Raw genomic sequence first — 22,465 nt, forward strand, 5'->3', positions numbered from 1 at the left:
AATAAATCGCTATGACGAAGACCGTTTATTTTTTTAATGGAGATGACAAATGAGGATAGTAAAGGAAAGGAAATGGAAAATGGAGTGATAGAGATTTTGATGATGTAGAAGTGAAAGAAAAATGAATTGAGTATGTTAGTGATGTAGAAAAGTTAGAATTGGCAAGGAATAGCAACGAACGGAAGGCGTTTAGATCCAAAAGAGACAGAAAATCCAAGGGATGATGATGTTGAGAATGAGTGTGTGTTTCAGATAAAGGAGGTTGGAAACATAGGAAAGAGATAAGAAAGGCAAGGAGAGATGATGTGAAACAGGGTAGAATGATGCGATTGGATAACTTAGAGAGTATAAAAGAAGAAAGAAAAGAAAAAAATTGATATTGCAAAAGGAAGACACTGATGACTTACAAAGATAAATAAGAGCGGAAAATACTATAATGGAATCTTACAATATAAAAACATAAAAGATAAGAGATTGGATGAGATACCTTAAAGAATGCAAAAGACAAACGAGAAATATCAAACACCTAAGAAGTAAAACTGGGTGAAGGTAAAGCTTGGAATAAAGAATATCAACAGGATTTTGCCAAGACAGATGGAAGGTACAAAGGTGTCAGTCTGTTCCTTACCAGGCTTGGCAGCTTAGAAGGCAGGGGCGTCTGGTTTGGGCATAAGAGGCGCCCTGGGGTTCCTGCAAGCGAAGGGAAGGAAAGAGAGGGAGAGAGTAAAAGAATGAAAGGATGGAAGGAAAAAGAGGGTGAAGGAAGATGAGGTACGTAATTAATATAGTGAGGGGACAGATGCAAGGGGAGAGGGAAAGGAAAAGAATGAAAAATGGTAGTGAATGAATGAACAACCACAAAGGGAGAGAAAGGGTAGAAGGAGAGGGATTTGTGATAGCTCCGTGTAGGAAAAGAAATAAGACAGAGAAAGCGAAAGGAATTAAACAGAAACGAAAGGATACGGTGTAGAAAGCAAAAAGAAAAGAAAATCAGAAAATATAAGGAGTGTTGGAAAAGGCGAGAAAGGAGTGAGAGAATAACACTTCAACCAGTAATAAAGTAAGATGGAAAGATGGAATAAGAGGAAAAAAATATATGTGAGGAAGGAGTCACAGGAAGGCGAGAAAGAATGATGAATGTTAGATGGAAGTGAAAGACCGAGATAAAAAGGGAAGGAAGGAAGAAGCAGAAGCTTAGGAAGGGAAAGAAAAATGTTGTCTGCAATGATTGTCAAAATTCTTCCCGCATGATATCACTACGGGTTGGGATTTATTCTTATGAATTCACTCTCCTCCTCCTCCTCCTCCTCCTTCTCCTTCTCCTTCTCCTTCTCCTCCTCCTCCTCCTCCTCCTCCTCCTCCATATTGTAAGCCATCAGTTCCACACGTTCAGTTTCCCTTCGAGAGAGAGAGAGAGAGAGAGAGAGAGAGAGAGAGAGAGAGAGAGAGAGAGATTAAAACTCGACATTAACAGACTAAGCAATGAAAATTAGTATAAATGAAATAGAAGTCATCCCCAATGCACTTTCGCCTCACCTCGATCGCTTTTTCAAGATCACTTACTCCCAGACGAGCATAATCCTCCTCCTCTCCCCCCCACACCCACCTACGCCTCCTAATGACTTCCTTATTGACTGAATGTAATGACTGCAACGACTTTACCTTTGCTGCCCACCACCACCACCACCACCAACACCACCAACACCTCTTAGAAAAAAAATATAAAGAAAATAACAAAAAGAAAAATCTAATTACTTTTAAATCGATAATGCCCTGGTTTGCTCTCCACACACACACACACACACACACACACACACACACACACACACACACACACACACACACACACACACACACACAGACCCTCATTGCCACTGCCACAACCTGCAAACTCATCCTCCTCTGTTCCATATGGATAAGGGAAAAGAAAGCCTACATACATACTTTGGGTCAGAGCTGTCTGCTGCTGTACGAGTATCGATGAGGGCTGTCCTTTGAATATGCATGCGAGAGTATGAAATATGTATGAATATGTATGTATGCGTGGCTCGTTATCTCGGTCACAGTCAGGTCTCCTCTCCTCCTCCTCCTCCTCCTCCTCCTCCTCCTCCTCCTCCTCTCTTCCTCTTCCTCTTCTCTCCCTCATAGTAAATGAATAGTGTCTCTTTGCTTAGATATTTGCTTTGATTTTGTTGCAAAGAATTGGTACTCTCTCTCTCTCTCTCTCTCTCTCTCTCTCTCTCTCTCTCTCTCTCTCTCTCTTTGTTTCTCTCTTTCTCTCTCTCTCATTTACTTTCGGTTTTCGTAACGATGCACTTGATTAAGTAAACGTTTCATTAGCAGGAAGAAAACGGTATATTGGTTTCGTTGACTATTCTATTCTCTCTCTCTCTCTCTCTCTCTCTCTCTCTCATCCTGCTTATGAAAAATGAATAAAAAACAAAAGAAATAATGGCGTTGCTTTTAGTGGTGGTAGTGAGAGGCAGTATGATTTGGCTGGTGTCTGTCGTGGTGATGCTGGTGGTGGTAGTGATGCTGATGATTTCCGTGGCTATGGTGGTGGTGATGATGCCGGAGAGACCTGTAATTGCGGTGGTGATAGTGGTGTTGGATGCAGCGGTGTTGGTGGTGAAAGAGGAGGTGGGAATGAGATGGTGGTGACAAGTGGTGACGCTAATGATGGTAGTAATCATGATATTGACAATTACTCACAGTTGTTTGATCTTTTTGATGGGGGATGTGGTATTTGCACGGATGAAAGTATAGTTTGTGTGTGCAATTACCACAGAGAGAGAGAGAGAGAGAGAGAGAGAGAGAGAGAGAGAGAGAGAGAGAGAGAGAGAGAGGCTTGTTTTTATCATATTCTGAGCCTTTAGTAAACCTTGACACATGTATGAAAACTGAGAGTATAAGTAAAATGAATGCACAAAACTAACGTGAAGTGATTTCAAAAGATATCAAGCTCATTGTATTTCTTATTCGATCTTAATGAATGCATGAATCACTTGTACCTTCACTTCATCAATGCCTTTTCCACATATCTTTATTTTTTTGTCCTTATATTTTGGATGCTCTTTCATAATATTTTAATTTTTTTGCGCTCCTTCCTTACAATCTTAATGCTTACCTTCATATTTTTACTGTACTTATTAATGTCAGAGTTACCTGTAACTTTCACTTTTTCGTAGGCACCTGCATGTATCCCGCCAGTCGTACTCTGTTCTCTCTTTGTTCATAACCTTGACGACTTCAGAAAGACAGCATCCAGCCAACAAAGGAACTACATTAGCCCTGTGGTTTACGAACAATGTTTTTTAGGAGAAGCATTTAACTGACTTTATTGTTTCCCAGTCTGTGTTGTAACCTTTGGTCTCTCATCTTTTGATGCTCAACCGTCCCAAGAAAAATAAATAACGAGATATATTTTTTCAGTTTTCTGTTATTATGATGAATTATTTATTGATTCACTTATCTATATATTTTATATATTTATATTTATATATTTATCTTTTTATGTATGTGTTTGTCTATTTTTCTACCTATTTATCCATATATCTATCTCGTTAGCCATTTGTTATAATCATATATTCCAAATATCTGCTTCTGCACCACTAGTTAGTTGTAACCAATACCGTTATAAACATCAGTGATAACCACCACCATCACTCCTTTATGTAAAATAATTTCTTAAGTACACGATCTTACGGAAGAGCTTCATAAGAAACCACGGCCCCATATAGATATGAGAAAGCCGAGAGAAGAAGAAGACGACGATCTTACGGCAGCTTTGTGAATATACCCTTTGCCACTGAAAGGTGATGGGAAGGACTGGCTTTTCATCATAGACTAACACGATAATCACTCCATTATTCTCCTCATCCACATTCCTCCATCTTCCTTCTCCCACTTGGCCAAGACTCGTCTTAATTTCAACCTTATGTAAACTTTGATTATTTCACAGCAGTTTCACGATTCATAGGTAACATGACTGTGACTAAAGGGTGAAAAGCTTAAGGAAGACGAGTCCATACGGCATGAGACTGACGGCCGGATTGTTAAATCAACCATTCCCTCTTCCCTGATGGGAAGGGTTGATTTAACAATCCGGGCGTGATTCTCTACCACACCAGTTTCATCCGCTCTTCTCTGCTTCCTCTGGTCTCTTTCCTCTCCTCGCACCACACGCCTTCTTTCTAGTCCGCGTTATTCCCTACGCCTCACCCCTTATCCCATAAAATCCTCAACTCTGATCTTCCATCATTTTGTCCCTCCCACGCCTCTTCCTCTTCAGTCTGAGTACTCCATCATTTTTAGCTTACTCTCTGTTATTTTTCTATGTAATCAGCCAGGAGTTCCAGAGTTTTACATGCTAGTGAAAGGAATGAAAGATGACAATATTGGTTAAAATTTATATTATGGAGGTGAAGAGTGTCTGTCAGATTGCCAAATCCTCAACTCAGTATTGATGCGAGTACCCACTCAAGTTTTTTTTTTCTCTTCCATGACTTTTCCTCTTCAGTTCGAGCACACACTCCTTCCTAGTTCACGTCCTACCATGCCTGTACCCGTCACACCCTTCACTTAACAGTCAACACTCTGGTTTTCGTCCCTCCTTTTCCTCCTACGTCTCGCCTCGCCTCCATTTCACTCGCCCCTCGCTCTCATCTGAACTCAAACATGCTTCTGTTACTTGCTGTGCCTCGACTTTTCAGCCTCGTTTTTGATGTCACTGGCTGGATCCTTGTGATTTTTGAGGGAAAAACATATAGGCGAGAAGCGTGCGCAGTACCACTTTAAAACTGTCTGTAGCGAGGGAAACTTTAGCAGGCGACATCACATAGGCTCCCATTACCCAAGGGAGGCTCGTGACTCGGAACGGGATTAAGAAGCTGCGATTAAATGCGATAGTCTCTTGATAGTGCTACGACGCCAGACTACTCAGGGACTGGCGGTGAGGTGTGTGTGTGTGTGTGTGTGTGTGTGTGTGTGTGTGTGTGTGTGTGTGTGTGTGTGTGTGTGTGTGTGAGTGAGTGAGTGAGTGAGTGAGTGAGTGAGTGAGTGAGTGAGAGAGAGAGAGAGAGAGAGAGAGAGAGAGAGAGAGAGAGAGAGAGAGAGAGAGAGAGAGAGAGAGAGAGAGAGAGAATGTGGGGAGACAGGAGACGAGGAAGCAGGTTAGTTATTAACCTGCTGCCCAACTAAGCGTCTCATTATCGCCATCACTTTACGTAATTCCACTGCAGTACTGAGCTTCCCCCGCCTACTGTCATCTGTGTTCGTTGCCGTTCATTCCTAGTTAACACGGAAAAATCTTACTCTATCTTAATATTAATTTTGGTTTTGTTTAATCCTTTTCACGAGAGCATTACGTTACTGGTAAAGGAGCGAGAGTACGAAAACGTCTTGGAAACCGAATCAAGGGTAGTATTGCCCTAAGACTTTTATCGACAAGTATTGAAGAGGTGGGAAGGGATAATATTCCAGGTCGCAGAGATGATGAAATAGATTCTTATGCATGTTTTCTCTATCAGCGACACAAAATCCTCCTTCATCTACCTTTAGAGCATGAAAACACAATTCAGAACTCTTAGAAATTCCACTACAGTCTCTCAAAGGTAATTAGGATAAGACAAACCGATAGAGAATGCCGACCCTTGTTACTTCGCACCCTTTGATCTCTGTTTGTTCATCTCGTAAAGGAGACCATCAAATATTCAGGTGTCCTCTTACGTGAAGTGCGTGACCTTTAACCTCTAGCGACTAAGGGACAGTGTCATCAGGGGACTAAGCGCCGACGTGTGTGTATTATTGAAGTGGATTTCGTCATTAACACATTGATGCCTCGTCCTGTTCACTGCTTTGATACGGGCGTGAGGTAGTGGTGGTGGTAGATTGTATATTGATGTGTGAGGTTGGAATTTTGGGCATAGTGGGAAAAACAATAATGGTGAAAAAAAAAAATAAAAACGGATTTGATTGAAAAGGAAGTGTAAGTATGATGAAGCATAATACAGCATGTGAGGAAAGTATTTTAAAAATGATTTAGCAAAACTGTTTGGTAATAAGGAAAATGAACAGTGGTAAGATTGGATCGAAGTGAGAGGAGACAAAAAGAAAAGAAAAAGATAGTCAAAATTAGGTAAGGGAATGAGAAACCCAAAAGAAATTCATACAAATAGAAGAACTATGTTGATTAGAAAAGGTAGTCATTTAGTTAACTAATTTAGTTTTAGAGAGAGATGCTTTGATATTCCTGCACTGTCAGTCACTGATCAGTCTACAGTGTAAGCCGGCCATCGCAACACAAGACAACCCAACAACACAGCAATAACACACAAGCGACACAAGCAGAGTGTTAGTCCATCTTATAGTGACCCTACGCGCGCAGCAGCGGTAAAGGTGAATGACAGCAGCACGTCAGCAACACGTCAGCAGCGGAGTAACGGAGCCCAGGCATTTCAGGACAGTTCCAGCGAGTAGGCACCGCAGTAAAGGCACACGTCAACCACTGACGTCGCAGTTGCCGGGCCAGAATTACTCCGCAGTCTGACTCTGATGCGACGCAATCTTGCCGCCGCAACGCACTACTAGTCTTTGTGAATTCGCGGCTCCCACAGAAAGTAATCGTCATGCACACGATAAACTATTGTCTGGCTCCGCTTCCTCGGCTCTCCGCTCCCTTCATTTGTCTCTCCTTCCTGGTTTGCATATTCAGTCTGCATCCTTGCCTCCTCCTCTTCTTCCCTTACGTATGTCTTCTTTCTTATTTCCACGATTCTTTCCATGATCCGCCGCACTTATTTCAATATTTCCCTCGTTTGCATATTATTTGTTCTCATGTCCTTGCCCTGCTCTTCACCTTCTTTTACGTAGTTTTTTCCTTTTAGTCTTCATACTCCTTCTCCTTCTCTTCCTCCTCTTCCTCCCTTTCCTCTGCTTCAGTCTTATTCTTCTTCAGCAATCATTGCCTTCGTTCTTTCCTTTCAGTCGGTAACTTGACGCTCCGCTGAGTCAGGAAAGGCCCGTGAATCACGTGGGAGACACCCAGAAACGTGACGCTACATATACCGTCGTTGTTTCCTTAGTGACGTTCCCAAATCATGATGGACGGAAAGCATGTGTGGAGGTTGTATTTCAATAACTATTGGACGGTTGGTGGTAAGAATAAGGAAAAAGAAAAAGGCAAGGTTAGTATGCAGGTTTTCGTGACGTGCCTTTGCAGTGACCATCTCAGCAGATTAGTGATCTCGCTACCAGGTGCTGTAAAAAAAATCCTCAAGGCGTCAGGCTCATATATAACGTTAAAGTAGATCCATGGCTGGCTTCCTTTTTCGTATTAGTTATGGAATCAGTGCAATATCTCCATCTTTTAACTGGCTAAAGTAGATACATATGTGGTTTTCAGAAGGTTGTTCCACGATATTGTAGGTAAGTTAAGCCTTTGAGTACACAACATCAGCTCACTCTCATTGCGAATACCATTACAACAGATTTTTTTTTGTACTGAAGAATTGAAAATTATCATCCAGCATTACATCTCTCTTTGCTTATTTCTTGAATGTTGATAGGTGATTTCATTAAGGTTGGAAAGTGTCTCTGGAGTCGAAATCTCAGTGCCCGTCAAAATCTACAGAAAAGAGGAAATATATATAAGAATGTATATGGATGTTGAAAACGGTGCCTCCCTTACTAGAGTGAATAGACACAGAAAGACCGATGGATTCACCTTTACATTGATAGAAAAGATGCACAAATATTTCAAAAAGCTCTTCTTTCCCTTTGTCTTGTTGTTGTTGTTGTTGTTGTTGTTGTTGTTGTTGTTGTTGTTACTGTTATTGTAGTTGCTATTGGTATCGTTATTGTGGCTGTTCTTGTCATTCTTGTTGTTTGCTTGTTCTTATTCTTTCCTGCTGTTCTTATTCTTTCTGTTCTTCTTCAACTGCATCTTCATTATCATCTTCATCATCATCTTTCTGTTTGTCTGAGATAAAAATACGTTCTTTTTTGTTAAATAGATAAATAGACAGATGGACAGATAGGTCAGTAGATAAGTGGAAGAGCTGAGAGAAATGGGGAAAAATATTATCATGAAAAATGTGGCTTCCATGAACGTTTAAAAACATCTACATTTTTCAGCATGTTTTTGTAATATTTTCTCTCCTCTTCGGATAATCCCGCGCCGCTCGTCAGCCGTCAGATAGGCTTTGTGTGTGTGTATGTAGAAAGGATGAGTATTGTGTGTGTGTGTGTGTGTGTGTGTGTGTGTGTGTGTGTGTGTGTGTGTGTGTGCACTGATGGTTGGCCGCTGTGCTTTGTATGAGAGAGAGAGAGAGAGAGAGAGAGAGAGAGAGAGAGAGAGAGAGAGAGAGAGAGAGAGAGAGAGAGAGAGAGAGAGAGAGAGAGAGAGAGAGAGAGAGAGAGAGTGAGTGAGTGAGTGAGTGTGAGTGTGAATGTGTGTGTGTGTGTGTACATCTTATAACCATGAAAATACTGCATGAAATCTGATTAAGGATTCTTGGTGGTGGTAGTGGCGGTGGTGGTGGTAGTGATGGTTGATGAGATAATGGTAATGTCAGTAGGGGGAGTGACTCTAATAAGGGAAAAGCAGTTTGGCTGAGTGATGACATTAGGAAGGATGAAAGAGTGAGCGACTATAGGGAGGAATAATTAAAGTAGACTCAGAATGGGAAGAGATGGGGAAAAGCAGTATAAAGGGGAAGAAGTGTTGGTGTGTGTATCGTGTATAGTGGCTGGGGAAGATGATGATGAGAGAAAGAAGAGGGTTGGGAATTAAGAGTAAGAGGGACGGCTAATGGCAGTTACGTAAGGGAGATTGAGAGGAAAGGGAAAGAGACGGGAAGGGAGAGTGAGAGGTAGATATATGGACGAAATGAGAGGGCAAGGAAGTGGGAGAGACATGAGAGAGTAGTTTGGGCGAGAGAGTGAGTGAGGGAAGAGAGGGATGAACCAAAGGGAAAAGTGGGAAAGAAAAAGAGAGAGAGGGATGGGAAGAAGGACGAAAGGGAGAGGGAAAGGGAATGGGACGAAGGAGAGGTGGGTGGCAGCGTGTGTGGCAGTGACCCCGAAATATTCCATCACTAAAAAGTTTCCGGCCCTCAACTCGCAGCGGGAACAACAAAGCGTGAACCCAGCGGCGTATAGGAAACCCTGCTTTCATTTTGTGGGAGGAGGGAAAAGAGAGAAAGATAGCTGAAATCGGACGCCAGTTGGTTTAGACTATCAGTTATTTTAGCAATATTGTCCCGGCTTATCCACCTACACAGCGTCTCTCTCTCTCTCTCTCTCTCTCTCTCTCTCTCTCTCTCTCTCTTAAATCAGACTTATCTCGTTTTTGTTACTATTTCCTTCCATTTTAACGTTTCTTACTTTGCTGTGCATTTTTTCCATTTTTATTTTGGTACGAAATGTTCTAATTAATCTCTCTCTCTCTCTCTCTCTCTCTCTCTCTCTCTCTCTCTCTCTCTCTCTCTCTCTCTCTCTCTCTCTCTCTCTCTCTCTCTCTCTCTCTCTCTCTCTCTCATTTACGCTGTCCCTCCAGTTCTGGATCCATGCCTTCCTCCCGTCTCCCTCCTGGAGTGTGGTGCGTCTAGCTGTGGGTGGCGTAGGTAAGGGAGCAGGCAATGCAGCACACTAACCCGGAACCTCTTTGTGTGTGTGTGTGTGTGTGTGTGTGTGTGTGTGTGTGTGTGTGTTCGTCTATCCCTTTTCGCCTTAGAACTTTTAGGTATGTTGAAAAATGTGTCTGTCTTTGTACCACTAGTGACGCGTTTCTCTCTCTCTTTCTTTCCTGTGGTGAGATATTGATTCTTGAACCTTCGCTCTGGTACTAGCGTTACTTTCTGGGAGTGTAAGACGTAGGAACAAAAAGCAGAACACTGGAAAGGAATAGATCAGAAATGAGAGACACTTGCTACTCGACAACCTTCGTTTCTTTGTGGGAGGAAGGAGCAAAGGTAAGCAGGACACTGGTTTATAATAGATTAGAAAGTCGCAGCGGACTTATATTACTACTTTCTGAGATTATGAGATAAGGAACCGGAACAAGCAGAAGGCAGGAAAGGAATACTCGTTGATCAGAGAGTAGGAGAAGGAGATACTTAACAAAAACATGCAAAACGGGAGAAGATTTCAGTCACGCACCGGTGTATGGTTACGAGTGGGGGTCATAAATCATGCACTTCTTCCTCACTTCCACTGACAGTCCTCCATTTGGCTGTCGGTTCTCGTCCTCTGTGCCCGCAAGTCTCCACTCCCTCAGGCTATCATGAATCACAATGGCCGGGCCGAGGTGGGCGGCATGAGGGTCATCCACGCTGCTGCTGTTCTCGCGTGTCTCCCTGATGGCTCTCGTAAAGCATTCAGACACTCGCTGCATGCTCCCACCAGTTATTATGCCTCCGATTTTCGTTTTTACGTAGTTCCTTTTGTTCGTTGTTTCTCCGTTCCCATATGTGGAAATTTACTTGACAAACTCAATGATCTGTGCATTAAGTGTATATCTATGTCTTTAGTATTCTTTCGTGTTTTTTTTTTTTTTTTTTTGTTACTAACATCGTAACGGAGTATTGCCTTTGGTTATCTTTTCGCTCTCACTCAACTGCTTTGTTTTACTTTATATTTCTAGTCTTTAGCAAATGTATACGTATATGATCTTATGAGGCTCTATTGACTCTCGCGGTCTTGTTTCTATGGGGGCTTTTGTGAAATTGAACATTGAAAGTCCTACGGACTCAGCCAGTACCGTGACGACTAACTTGATGCGTACTATAGCTGGGTGAAATGAGTGCTGGAAGACTAGAAAAGCCAAACTGTAACTTCTTCATACGGTTCAATCGCATGTTTTTCTGTGGTGTTCCGCAGCCGTGTAGCTGAATACCCGCCTATGTAGTCTCTAATCTGTGAGAAAGCAGATGAAATAACATGAACGGCAAGGCCGCAACTGTTAGCCTTGACCCACATAGCTTTCCTAACACAAACCCTTTACTTCAGGGCTTGACCTTAGTTACTGTCGTACAGATATTTCGAAAAATATAGAAACTATTGGAAAATTCTTATTTGTTGTTTGCATCGTGCAGCCTTTTTCTAGCGACATGGATAGGTCAAAGGGATTAATAATGAAACCCCTACCTTCCTGCTACACCGGAAGATCTGAAGGGCATGGAGTCACCATCCATTCACTTAAAGGTTGTCCATGAGTGCAGACCATAAGTAGATGTCAAGTCCGAGAGGTCGTGGTTGAGTCTATACCATAGACAACTGATAAAGGCAAGACAAAGACAAAAGGTCGTCGGTGAGTGCAGACCATAGACAAAACCAAGAGGTAATCAGTGAGTGCAAACTATAGACAGCTGTGGTAAAGAGATAAACAGTTAAAAACATAACAAAAACAAAATAAAGCAATGTTACTGTTACCTCAGCGAAATGTTTCCTTTATGTCCCTCACAGCGACGGGAAGTGTGTCTTTAATAGCTGAGTGGATGTCGAGCGCTCAGTATTGCCTGCTCGGCCGCCGGCAACGATACCTGCACCCTCCATTGGCTTAACCAAGGAGGGTTATGGCTTTGCCTCACCGCAAGCGTGTTGGGTACGAAGAGATTTGCTCCCCGAAGGCCCCGATGCCCACGCCACGCTGCATGTGCTGCTCATGAAGGGAATGTGTCACGAGAAGGCACTACAGTGACAAGTTTACTGCACCAGTCTCTCTTTGGTTCTTCTTTGGAAAGTGAGAAAAAAAATGGAACAGTTTTACGGCTTTATTGTTTTGCACTTCCATAACTTCATAATTATTGTTGTTTTCATCGGTAGTGATACCAATTCCATCACCAACACTCTCTTGTTGTCGTTGTTAGCTTTTTATTATTCTTCTCCGTCTCCCCCCCTTCTCTCTCTCTCTCTCTCTCTCTCTCTCTCTCTCTCTCTCTCTCTCTCTCTCTCTCTCTCTCTCTCTCTCTCTCTCTCTCTCTCTCTCTCTCTCTCTCTCTCGGGAGAATAGGTGTTCTACATATAGGTCTGTGTATCCCAATACACACACACACGGTCAAGGTCTTTGTGGTGAAGGTACTCGCATCAAAGAGGGAGGAATCGATAACACACGAGACGAAGCATTGAAGTGTCAACAACGATTAATACAAGATCCAGTGTAGAGCACTAACCTCCGTCACGTCCAGATCGTTCTCAAACACTCTACACAAATAAAAAGTCATGCCACTTCATAGTTTTAATAGCAATACCAGTATGCATGTAAGTAGGTTAAAATGTATGTGTTCAGTTAATTACGGGAGTATCTAGAACAATAGCTGAAGCGAGAACATCATCATCGTCATCATCATCATCAATAACAGAAATAAACGAACCGAACACGAGAATGATGATTTATATGGTTAACTTATGGGAGCTTATAGAACAAGTCATCAACAATAACAACAACCGTAACACAAGATTCAATACTGAGACGTAGTTTTCCATTGATTTTTTTTGGGGGTATGATCAGATTATTTGATTTGCATTAAGAAGGGTCTATAGATGCGAAGAGAATAATGGCAAGAACGTTAACTATTTTAATACCTACATTTGTGTCTGAGGCTGCATAAAATCACCATATAGGAACCAGAATGAATATGAAAATGTGGCACTGTACTAAAGGGGTTAAATACAACTGAGAATTAGGTTCCATGTATATAGAAAATGAGTGTCCAGTGGCTCTTTATCATAATGTGTGCTGACTTGGTAGGGATAGGCTATAGTTGTAAGATGTCGTGACATTTGGTGATCACTATACAAATAATAGATTTTTTTTTTCCTCTCTTACAGGTTTGTCTCAGTTGGTGGTGTACTCCGCATCAAAAGCCTCAGGTAGTAGTGAGTATTTCCTTTTGCTATTTTAATTCATATTCCTGTGCTAACATTTACAAATTTACACCAGCCCTTCATGCATTTAAAAATCGGATTTCTGTCCTTCGTTTCCGACATTAAACGTGAATCAGGAAATGGAGAGTCAGCGGAAGTCTCATCCACCCTTTGAAAAAAGCCAGGATATTTAGCTAGAGGGGCCGCGAGGGGAAGGGGAGAAGTCCACTTGGGAGGGCAATTTGAGCCGACCCGCTAGGGGGGACGGAGGGTGGGAGGGAGGGAAGGAGGGAGCGTGAAGGAAATTAAAAAGCGTAACCTTGACCCATGCGTTACCTTCCACCATAAGTTCCCATCGACTTTCTGTTGTTTAGGATTTTGTCTCGTGTCCGCCGCCACACATACTGAGAAAAAGGGAAGAGAAAGGAGAAAGGGAAAAGTGGTGCTGTCTTGTACATCTACACAGCCTCTTCTGATGTGGAGTGTCTTTAATTTTCCTCTCTTTTGAGCTGTTGTCTTTAATATATGCAGAATCCACTAGTGCTTGATACAAAGAGATAGTAGGAGAAGTTTATTCTGACTAGTTCCTCTGAAGAAAGTCTAAAAAGACATTCCCTGGATTTCCTTAATTTATCTTTTGGCTCAGTCATGATGAAGGGAATGTCTCGCATGATAGCTGCATTTAAATTTGTAACTTGATGTGGCGTACAGTGAGAGGTGAAGACACTTAGCAAGAGAAAGGGAACAGAGAGAGGAAGGGAAAGCTGAGCGATTCCTAATAAGCTTCATTAATATTGGTGCCTGAAGTGTGATGCTGGTCGCTCCCTGGCTTCGTTCCTCTAATAGTTAAACCAAACGCTTCCTTCCCTAATAGACTAATGTATCTGACAAAGTGAAGAAAGCTGAATCAGGGAGAGTCATTCTAAACCCACTACTGGAAAATTCTTTTGTCTGAAGTGAGTAGAGAGAAGGGGAAGAATTCAGACATGCGGGACCAACCTCTCAAATGGACAGACATATTCACTCTCTCACAATTACTAATGCCCCCGCGTTTCCTGGAATTCCACAAGTATGTTCGTCATAACTGTAATGTAACGCTGTCGCTGGATGGAATATTAATGTGACGGTGGGAGAATTGGCACAATTGTCATAAGGAGATGTTTGGTGTTTCTTCATGGAAGTGTGTGTACCAGTGGAGGGTGAAGGCAGTAGACAGGAAAACAGATAGACAGGCAGGGGGAGGGGGGGTGTGGGGAAAGTGAGAAGGAAGATAGATTTGTGTGATCGACGAGAAGATAAGGAATGTAAATGAAGTGTTAATAAGCATTTTATTAGCTTATCAGTAAGTGCAATGGTAATAGCGCCAAGGTGGCAAGGGAGGCAGAGAGGAAAGGAACACTTGTGGAACTTGAGCTCGGGTTGAAGAGGATTGTTTCTTCTTTTTGAATAAACAATGAACAGTAAGATATTTGTCATTAGTATTTCTGCTAATCTATTACAGACGAAGTTCAAATAGATTAAACGTTATTGTTAAAACACTATCATTAACTACTTAGGTCTCCCTTTAGAATAGCCTAACTATTAATAAGCTAAACATGTAAGGATATTTCTCGGAAGAACTGACTGGTATTACAATTCAATTCTACCTTTGCTAATATAACATAATCAGATGGAATCCAAAAACTCTGGTCTTTAAATACTTCAAGGAGGGACTAAGAGAGTTAAGTAATTTTAATATAGTGATAAAGTTGGAATTCCTCTGAGGCAGCTGGCCAAGGACAGAATATTTCTTTTTTTACCAAGGTCTTGCTGTTTCACTCCCAACGGTACCAGTTAGAAATGGCGTGTGCGCTGCAGGTGTTTCTAAGGAGGAAGGGTTTGGGGCAGTTGTTCAAGAGAAGGAGGAGTACTTATGACAAGAGGAAACTAGGCAAGAATGAAGGGAGAGTGGGGAGGACCAAGGAGTAAAGGAGAAATAGTAAAGAAAGAGGGAAGGAAAGCAATAGGAGATAATACTAGGAAAAGAAAGGAGGAAGTAATGTAGGGAAAACACCAGGAAAGGGGTAGGATGACAGAAAAAAACAGGAAAAGGTACACAGTAAGATGTTATGAATGATGTATCAGCAAAGTAAGGAGGAAGGAAAGCATCACTAGAATTCCCGGAAAAAAAAGGAAGGAGTGAAGAAAAGGAGGATACCGGAAAAAAGGAAGAGGAAGAAAGGAGTGAAAAGTAAGGAGGGAGAATGGAAGAAATAAGAAATTATCAGAAGAAAAAGAGAGGATATCATGAAAGAAAATGAGGAAAGAGAAATGGAGAAATAGAAGAAGATAACACGAAAGGAGAGGAGGAAGGAGGTAATGAAGGAGAGGCTCATGTCGTGAAGGAAAACGAGAAAGAAGGAAGAAGAAAAGGAAAAAAAGGAAAGGATATCAGATAGATAAAAAAATAATGAAAATAAAGATAAGACAAGGAATATATTTTAGGAATAACCACCACAAAACACGCATGAAGGAGAAAGAATCATCATCATCATCGTCGTCGTCATCATAATCATGTGTTTCACGTCACAGAATTTTCTCTTATGATGCGTGGCAGTTTATAATAAGCGGCTCTTTATATAGCTGTGAGAGGGAAGAAGAGACGGCGTTTAGGGAAGAAATGGTGGGAGCAAGGCAGGAAGAAGAAAGGGAGGAAGGGAGGGTTGAAGCTCGAAGAATAGGTGTTCTACATATAGGTCTGCGTGATACGAGTAGGTTTGCATGACAGAACTGCAGGCGTCATGAGGGGAATGCGGCAATGCGTGTGCAGGTCATGGAGTAGCAGTAGTAGTAGTAGTAGTAATAATATCCATAGTAGCAATAGTAATATGAGCAGTGGCTTCTCATCTTGAGTAATTTAGACAGACTGTAGTGGAACATATTATGGGGTTTCAAAGTAATCCGCGTCTTGTTTCTAGGATTGTGCAGAAGTGTGTGTGTGTGTGTGTTTCACTGTTTGATCTGCTGCAGTCTCTGACGAGACAGCGAGACGTTATCCTACGGAACGAGCTCAGAGCTCGTTATTTCCGACCTTCGGATAGGCCTGAGACCAGGCACACACCACACACCGGGACAACAAGGTTACAACTCCTCGATTTACATCCCGTACCTACTCACTGCTAGGTGAACAGGGGCTACACGTGAAAGGAGACACACCCAAATATCTTCACCCGGCCGGGGGATCGAACCCCGGTCCTCTGGCTTGTGAAGCCAGCGCTCTAACCACTGAGCTACCGGGCGTGTGTGTGTGTGTGTGTGTGTGTGTGTGTGTGTTTGTACTGGAATTTTCATGATAGTCTTTGTTTTGCTTGTAAGATTGTGCAGAAGACGTGCCAGGTGGCGAGAGAGAGAGAGAGAGAGAGAGAGAGAGAGAGAGAGAGAGAGAGAATTTTTCCTTATGGTTTCTCGTTATTTGCACCAAGTGTACCGATTCTCACCGGGGTGGCTGAGGACTCCTTGGGGTTGAGCAAGGCGCCTCTGTGGCTTGTATACATCGCAGAATGGCTTGTAGCTGTCACACTCCGCTTAATTTAATTTGCAGGGAAGAGAAAACAGGATGAGATGGCTGTTTGCTTTTATTTTATATGCTGTTTCTTATTTGCGTGTTGTCCGTACATTTTTCTTTGTTTGTAAGGCTATACTGAAATAAGAGAAAGAAGAAAGAAAACACAGTTGCCGTTTGCTTCTTTATTTGATTTAGCCTTTCTCGTAACTTGGATGTTTTATTTTATATTTCGTCTTGTGTTTGTATATTATTAGGACCAAATTAGGGAAATTAGGTGAAATAAATAGTTTTTATGACTCGTACTCATGACAGTAAAACTCCAATTGCATTATTTCTTTTCTCTTTCGTCGCCAAAATAATTGCCGTGCTTTGTTGCAATTATTTTTACATAGTTTGTCACAATTTTATGATTTTTTTTCTGTCTCGTCAGGTTCCTTCTAAAAATACTAGAAGGTCATGATTTTTTCAAGCAGAATTCTCTTACATCTCGTGACCTTTTCTTCTGCTGACAGTTAAATGGTTGGAGGGAAGGAGAGAGTAATGAGAAGGCGGTGGGAGAAAACACCTGAGGGAAACGGAGAGAGAGAGAGAGAGAGAGAGAGAGAGAGAGAGAGAGAGAGAGAGAGAGAGAGAGAGAGAGAGAGAGAGAGAGAGAGAGAGACGCACGAACTGACGGACTGATGGACTGAACTGTATTGGTGAACGGAGAATAGGAAATGAAAAGAAAATCTATTGACTGACTTATTGGTTATTTCTGGTGTAGCAGCAAGATCATGAAATACAGAGAGAAAGATAGAAAGAAAGGAATGGAGAAGAAAAGGGAGAAAGGAAGAGAGTAGGGAAGAAAGAAAGCAATGGGTGACGGGTATAAGAAAGGAAGAAACGAGGTGAAGAAGTAGAGAAGGAAAGAATCGAAAAGAATAGGAGAGAAAAGAACAAAGGAAGGGAAGCAAGGAAGGAAGAAAGAAAGGAAAGGAGAAACCTGTTGCCTTCAATAACATCTCTAATACATTCATTCGTTGCCTCGCTGCGTGTGTCTAACAAACTCCGCCTCCCGCTATGTGAGGGACGAGCACTTCTGAGTGGATTATTATGCTCATTACCCTCATTACCCACCGCTGTCTTGCTCCCTCGCGTGCTGCAGGAAGACTCGCGCGGTATCCTCTTGATCAGGGATTCTCAGGTTCCAGCGAATTTTACTTTTGAATTTTTCGTGTGTTTTCATTGTTTTTTTTTATTCTTCCATTGTGTTTCGGGAATGGTTTTGTTTTTCATCTTTGTCGTAACCATGTGTCGTAGTTCCTCTTGCTTATTTATTCATCTTGAGTTTGTGCATTAGAGAACAGGCACATTTTTTTTTTAGATGTGATTTTTTTTTTTTTTTATTTTATTCGTTTTTTTTTTGTTACGGTGTCTTTGGGATTTCTTTATGAATGAATTAGATGATTTTCTATGTTTTTTTTTTTATTTGTGAAAGTGCAACACTGATTGGTTGTAAACGTCGTGGTTTCTGTCGTCCTCATTACTGTTATTTTATTGGGTAAATTTGAGAAATACTTGCATGTTAATTCTAGTGAGGGGTGTAATGGTGCAATGGTGGTGAGTGTTGTGTTAATTAGGTGAAAGCAATGGTCTATAAAAGTGAAGCACACAGCCGCCACCACCATCACCACCATCTTCACTGCAACCACCACCACCATCTTCACTGCAACCACCACCACCACCTTCACTGCAACCACTATCACCATCACCACCACCACCTTCACTGCAACCACCACCACCACCTTCACTGCAACCACTATCACCATTACCACCACCTTCACTGCAACCACTATCACCATTACCACCACTACCTTCACTGCAACCAGGACCATCACCACCACCTTCACTGCAACCATCACCACAACTTTCACTGCAACCACCACCACCACCACCACCACCACCACCACCACCACCACCACCACCACTAGAGCGGCAGCAGCGAAGGGGCAGGAATCGAAAGGTCTAACGGATTGCCTTAATTAATTAACTAAGCCTCGCTATTCAAGTTAAGGCCTCCAACACCCTCACCTTCAGACCTTCAAGCGTGGGCTAAGTAAAGGCGGTAACTCTTTAATGAACGGAGCGACTCGGGTGAAAATCCCAGCAGAAACCACGTAGGTCAGCCATACCTAAATACTCGCTATGATTCATATATTCTTTGAACAAATACGATTATTTTGATTTCTGATGGGAATTTGCTGTGTAATGGCTAACCTGCTGCTGCTTTTTTGCCAGTAATTGAATGAGTTGAGTCATGAATTGGTGAAATATTTGCATTTGATTTATATTTTCATTATATTTGATTTTATATTGACTATAACTTTGGATTTGCTGAACTAGTCAACAAGACAAACTTAATTTATTCTGTTAAGTAATGATGAAATAAATGATAAAATTATATACTAATACATATAATTATCATTGATAGTTGCAAATTGTATGTCAATATTAATTTATGTGCAGCCAAATGGGTCTACTGGATACTTGCTTTTATATGTATAAAGCACGAATACTGTATGAGCTTCGAGACATCTGCATACAAACCATTACATGTACGGTGGTGACTATTTTTTTCTACATATTTATTTAATTTCTTCAGTATTGGGACACATTTTTACTTTGAGATATGTGTACGATTAGACCATTTTATTGACATTAGGAAGAGTTTATGGAGGTCAGAAGTTTCTGAAGCTGTTTAAAACCTTCAAATAGTAAACAGAATGAATATGGAAACGCGTCATGGTACTCAAGGGTTAAGAACTTACGTAAACACACACACACACACACACACACACACACACACACACACACACACACACACACACACACACACACACACACACACACACACACACACACACACACACACACACACACACACACACACACACACACACACACACACACACACACACACACACACACACACACACACACACACACACACACACACACACACACACACACACACACGATTTACATTGATCTTAGTTCTCTTGACATATTTACTTACCAACCATTATGTAGACCACACAAACTAACTAACGTATTTGCGTACTTATTTAATCCAGCGCTGTTTATAAGACCAAGCAAGATCGTTGGGTGTAGTAAAAGTAATAACATATCCCGTGACCTCATCATATGAACATTAAGCTCTCTCTATATGGCGAGACTTTCACCCAACACAGGTGTGGCGGTAATTGGTTCAGGTGCGACAGTGGCTGACTGAAGATGTGCGCGGCGGAACGTTGCTTCGTCCAATGCGGGAAATGCGAGAAACAACTCGTCCGTATCACACACCCGTTTTTTACGTGTCCGAATACAAAATGAAGCTGCAGTGATGTGTCGTTGTCGTGTCGTTTTAACCGTAAGGAAACTGTGATTGAAGATAAGTGATGCGGTGCATGAGTGAGTGTAGTGTAGTCCAATATTAACGGGGAAGACGGTAAAAAGAAGGTATTTGAACCCTCTTCTCTCTTACTCATATCTCTTACTACTGACCCTTATACATAAACGTGCAAAAAAAAAAAAGATGAAAATTCAATATAAAAGAAAGAGAGAGAGGACAAAGGAAGGAGGGAAGGAAAATGTCGCGCGGTAAGGTGAGTGCATGAAGGCAGTTATCATCATTATCGTCAGCAGCAACAGCAGAATCCAGATCTCTACTACAAGACAAGTGACAAGTGTTTTCCTCAGCTTTCACTGTTTCTTTTTTATCTCTCACTCTGCTTTAAACCAGTATATCAAAACTTCTTATCTCTCCATATTTCGTCCGTCTTTCCAACCTTCAACAATGGCTGCTAAGACGCTAAACATTCATCCCCACAGGCACATTACGTACACAGTAAGGCCATCATTAACACACACACACACACACACACACACACACACACACACACACACACACACACACACACACTCACTCATTCTCTCTCTCTCTCTGGCTTCACAAGCCAGATGACCGGGGTTCGATTCCCCGGCCGGGTGGAGATATTTGGGTGTATCTCCTTTGACGTGTAGCCCCTGTTCACCTAGCAGTGAGTAAGTACGGGATGTAAATCGAGGAGTTGTGACCTTGTTGTCCCGGTGTGTGGTGTGTGCCTGGTCTCAGGCCTATCCGAAGATCGGAAATAATGAGCTCTGAGCTCGTTCCGTAGGGTAATGTCTGGCTGTCTCGTCATAGACTGCAGCAGATCAAACAGTGAATTACACACACACACACACACACACACACACACACACACACACACACACACACACACACACACACACACAAACACCGCCACGCCCTAGCTAGACTACAACAATAACAGTCCTGTTGCACTGCACCAAACCCACAAACAACCACACCCTATTTGCATTACACAACGAGCATATCTGAGTCACACTTCACACGTACTCCACATCATGGCCACACAATACATCGATCACAACCGAGATACACTTGACCGACACCCTCAGATCCACCTTTAGACACTGTAGCCAGTCTCACTATGCATACAGAACCACACTTCAAGCATACAGTACATCGAACACACCGCTGATTTCTCATCCACAGGCAAACCACAGCATTCCCGTATCACTGCACTCCATCCCTGCCATAATCACACGCCCAAAAACCGTAATGATAAGAACAGGGAGGAAAGATACTAATAATGTGAGTCTTCTTCCTGCCTTTGTCACTGCTGGGTGAGGATGTACAACGAGCTATTTCTTTTTGCTCATTAGTACAGAAAGTGTGTGAAGAGTATTTCGTTTTTGGATATAGCATTGTTTTTGTATGTAACGTTTGTGATCGGTGGTGTGGTGTAGAATGATGGAAAGTTTATAGCTCTGCAGTAAAAACTATCATTATGTTAGATTTAGTAGTGGTGGTAGTTCTAGTAGTGGTGGTGGTATTGATGGCGGTAGTAGTAGTGGTGGTTGTAGTGGTAGTAGTAGTAGTAGTAGTAGTAGTAGTAGTAGTAGTAGTAGTAGCAGAAGTAGTAGCAATGATGGTAGTAACGTTCACTGTTATACTGGTGGAATGTCTGTGTGTGTGTGTGTGTGTGTGTCCCCATTATCAGACATGCTGGCGGGAAATATTGGGCGTAGAATAAACAGGAAACACTGCAGCGTGTGTGGTAAAGAAAAAGAGAGAAAAAAGTTACCACCTCGTATTTTCCCTGTGAGAAAATTTATCCTCACCAAGAATTTGTAATTTTACTCAGAATCGCCCCCAATTTTATCCTGATGATTTTCGTAACTTTTATTATATTTGGTGCCGTCTTTACTTTTTCATTAGAGGATTTTTTTGCATGGTTAATTTTATGTAGTTATCTCCCCTTTGACATTCTCCATTCTCGATCCTTGCTTCCTTTGTTAATCCCCCTCTCTGTTTTCTATCTCTCTCGCCGCATTGTAATGTAGCTTTGCATATTTTCTTAGTTTCCTTTTCCTCGTTTCCAGTTTTCTTTTTTATTTCTTTGTTAAGTCCTTTCGTTTCCATTCTCGCATAAATTCTTTCCTTTATGTTTTCTGTTTTATTCCATTTTATCCATTCTCTTAATATATTTACTTATTAATTTATTCGCGTCTCTCTCTCTCTCTCTCTCTCTCTCTCTCTCTCTCTCTCTCTCTCTCTCTCTCTCTCTCTCTCTCTCTCTCTCTCTCTCTTATTCTGTGTGTGTGTGTGTGTGTGTGTGTGTGTGTGTGTGTGTGTGTGTGTGTGTGTGTGTTTCTTCATTATTGATTTAAATTTCATTTCCTGTCTCGTTAATACTGTTTACTTACCTCTTCTTATCCTTCAGCACTTCCATGCATGAATTCACATATACATACAGAGATACGTACATATTGCCATCCATAAACCATGTTATTCATTGCTTTCCATTTCACTGTTTACAGAAAATGGATTTACTAGAAAGATTATGCCCGACCTGAAAAAGCATTCAGCATTATCATCGTCATTATCATTATACATTTATGCATTTTTAAAAACTTTTGTCAGTGGCAGAAAATGATTTTTGTATAATG

General features: G+C 41.7%; 1 protein-coding gene and 1 non-coding gene across 4 annotated transcripts in view; one reads left to right on the top strand and one right to left on the bottom strand.

Moving 5' to 3' along the window:
- The window catches only part of LOC123516817 (anoctamin-7-like), a 219,194-nt gene that overhangs the window by 13,387 nt on the left and 183,342 nt on the right, over positions 1–22,465 (top strand). The gene's annotated exons all lie outside the window — the stretch shown is intronic.
- Positions 16,070–16,143, bottom strand: Trnav-cac. Its single transcript has one exon. It is a non-coding gene; the product is annotated as a tRNA-Val (tRNA).

Source organism: Portunus trituberculatus, chromosome 41, assembly GCF_017591435.1.
Source record: "Portunus trituberculatus isolate SZX2019 chromosome 41, ASM1759143v1, whole genome shotgun sequence".
Lineage (NCBI taxonomy): Eukaryota > Metazoa > Arthropoda > Malacostraca > Decapoda > Portunidae > Portunus > Portunus trituberculatus.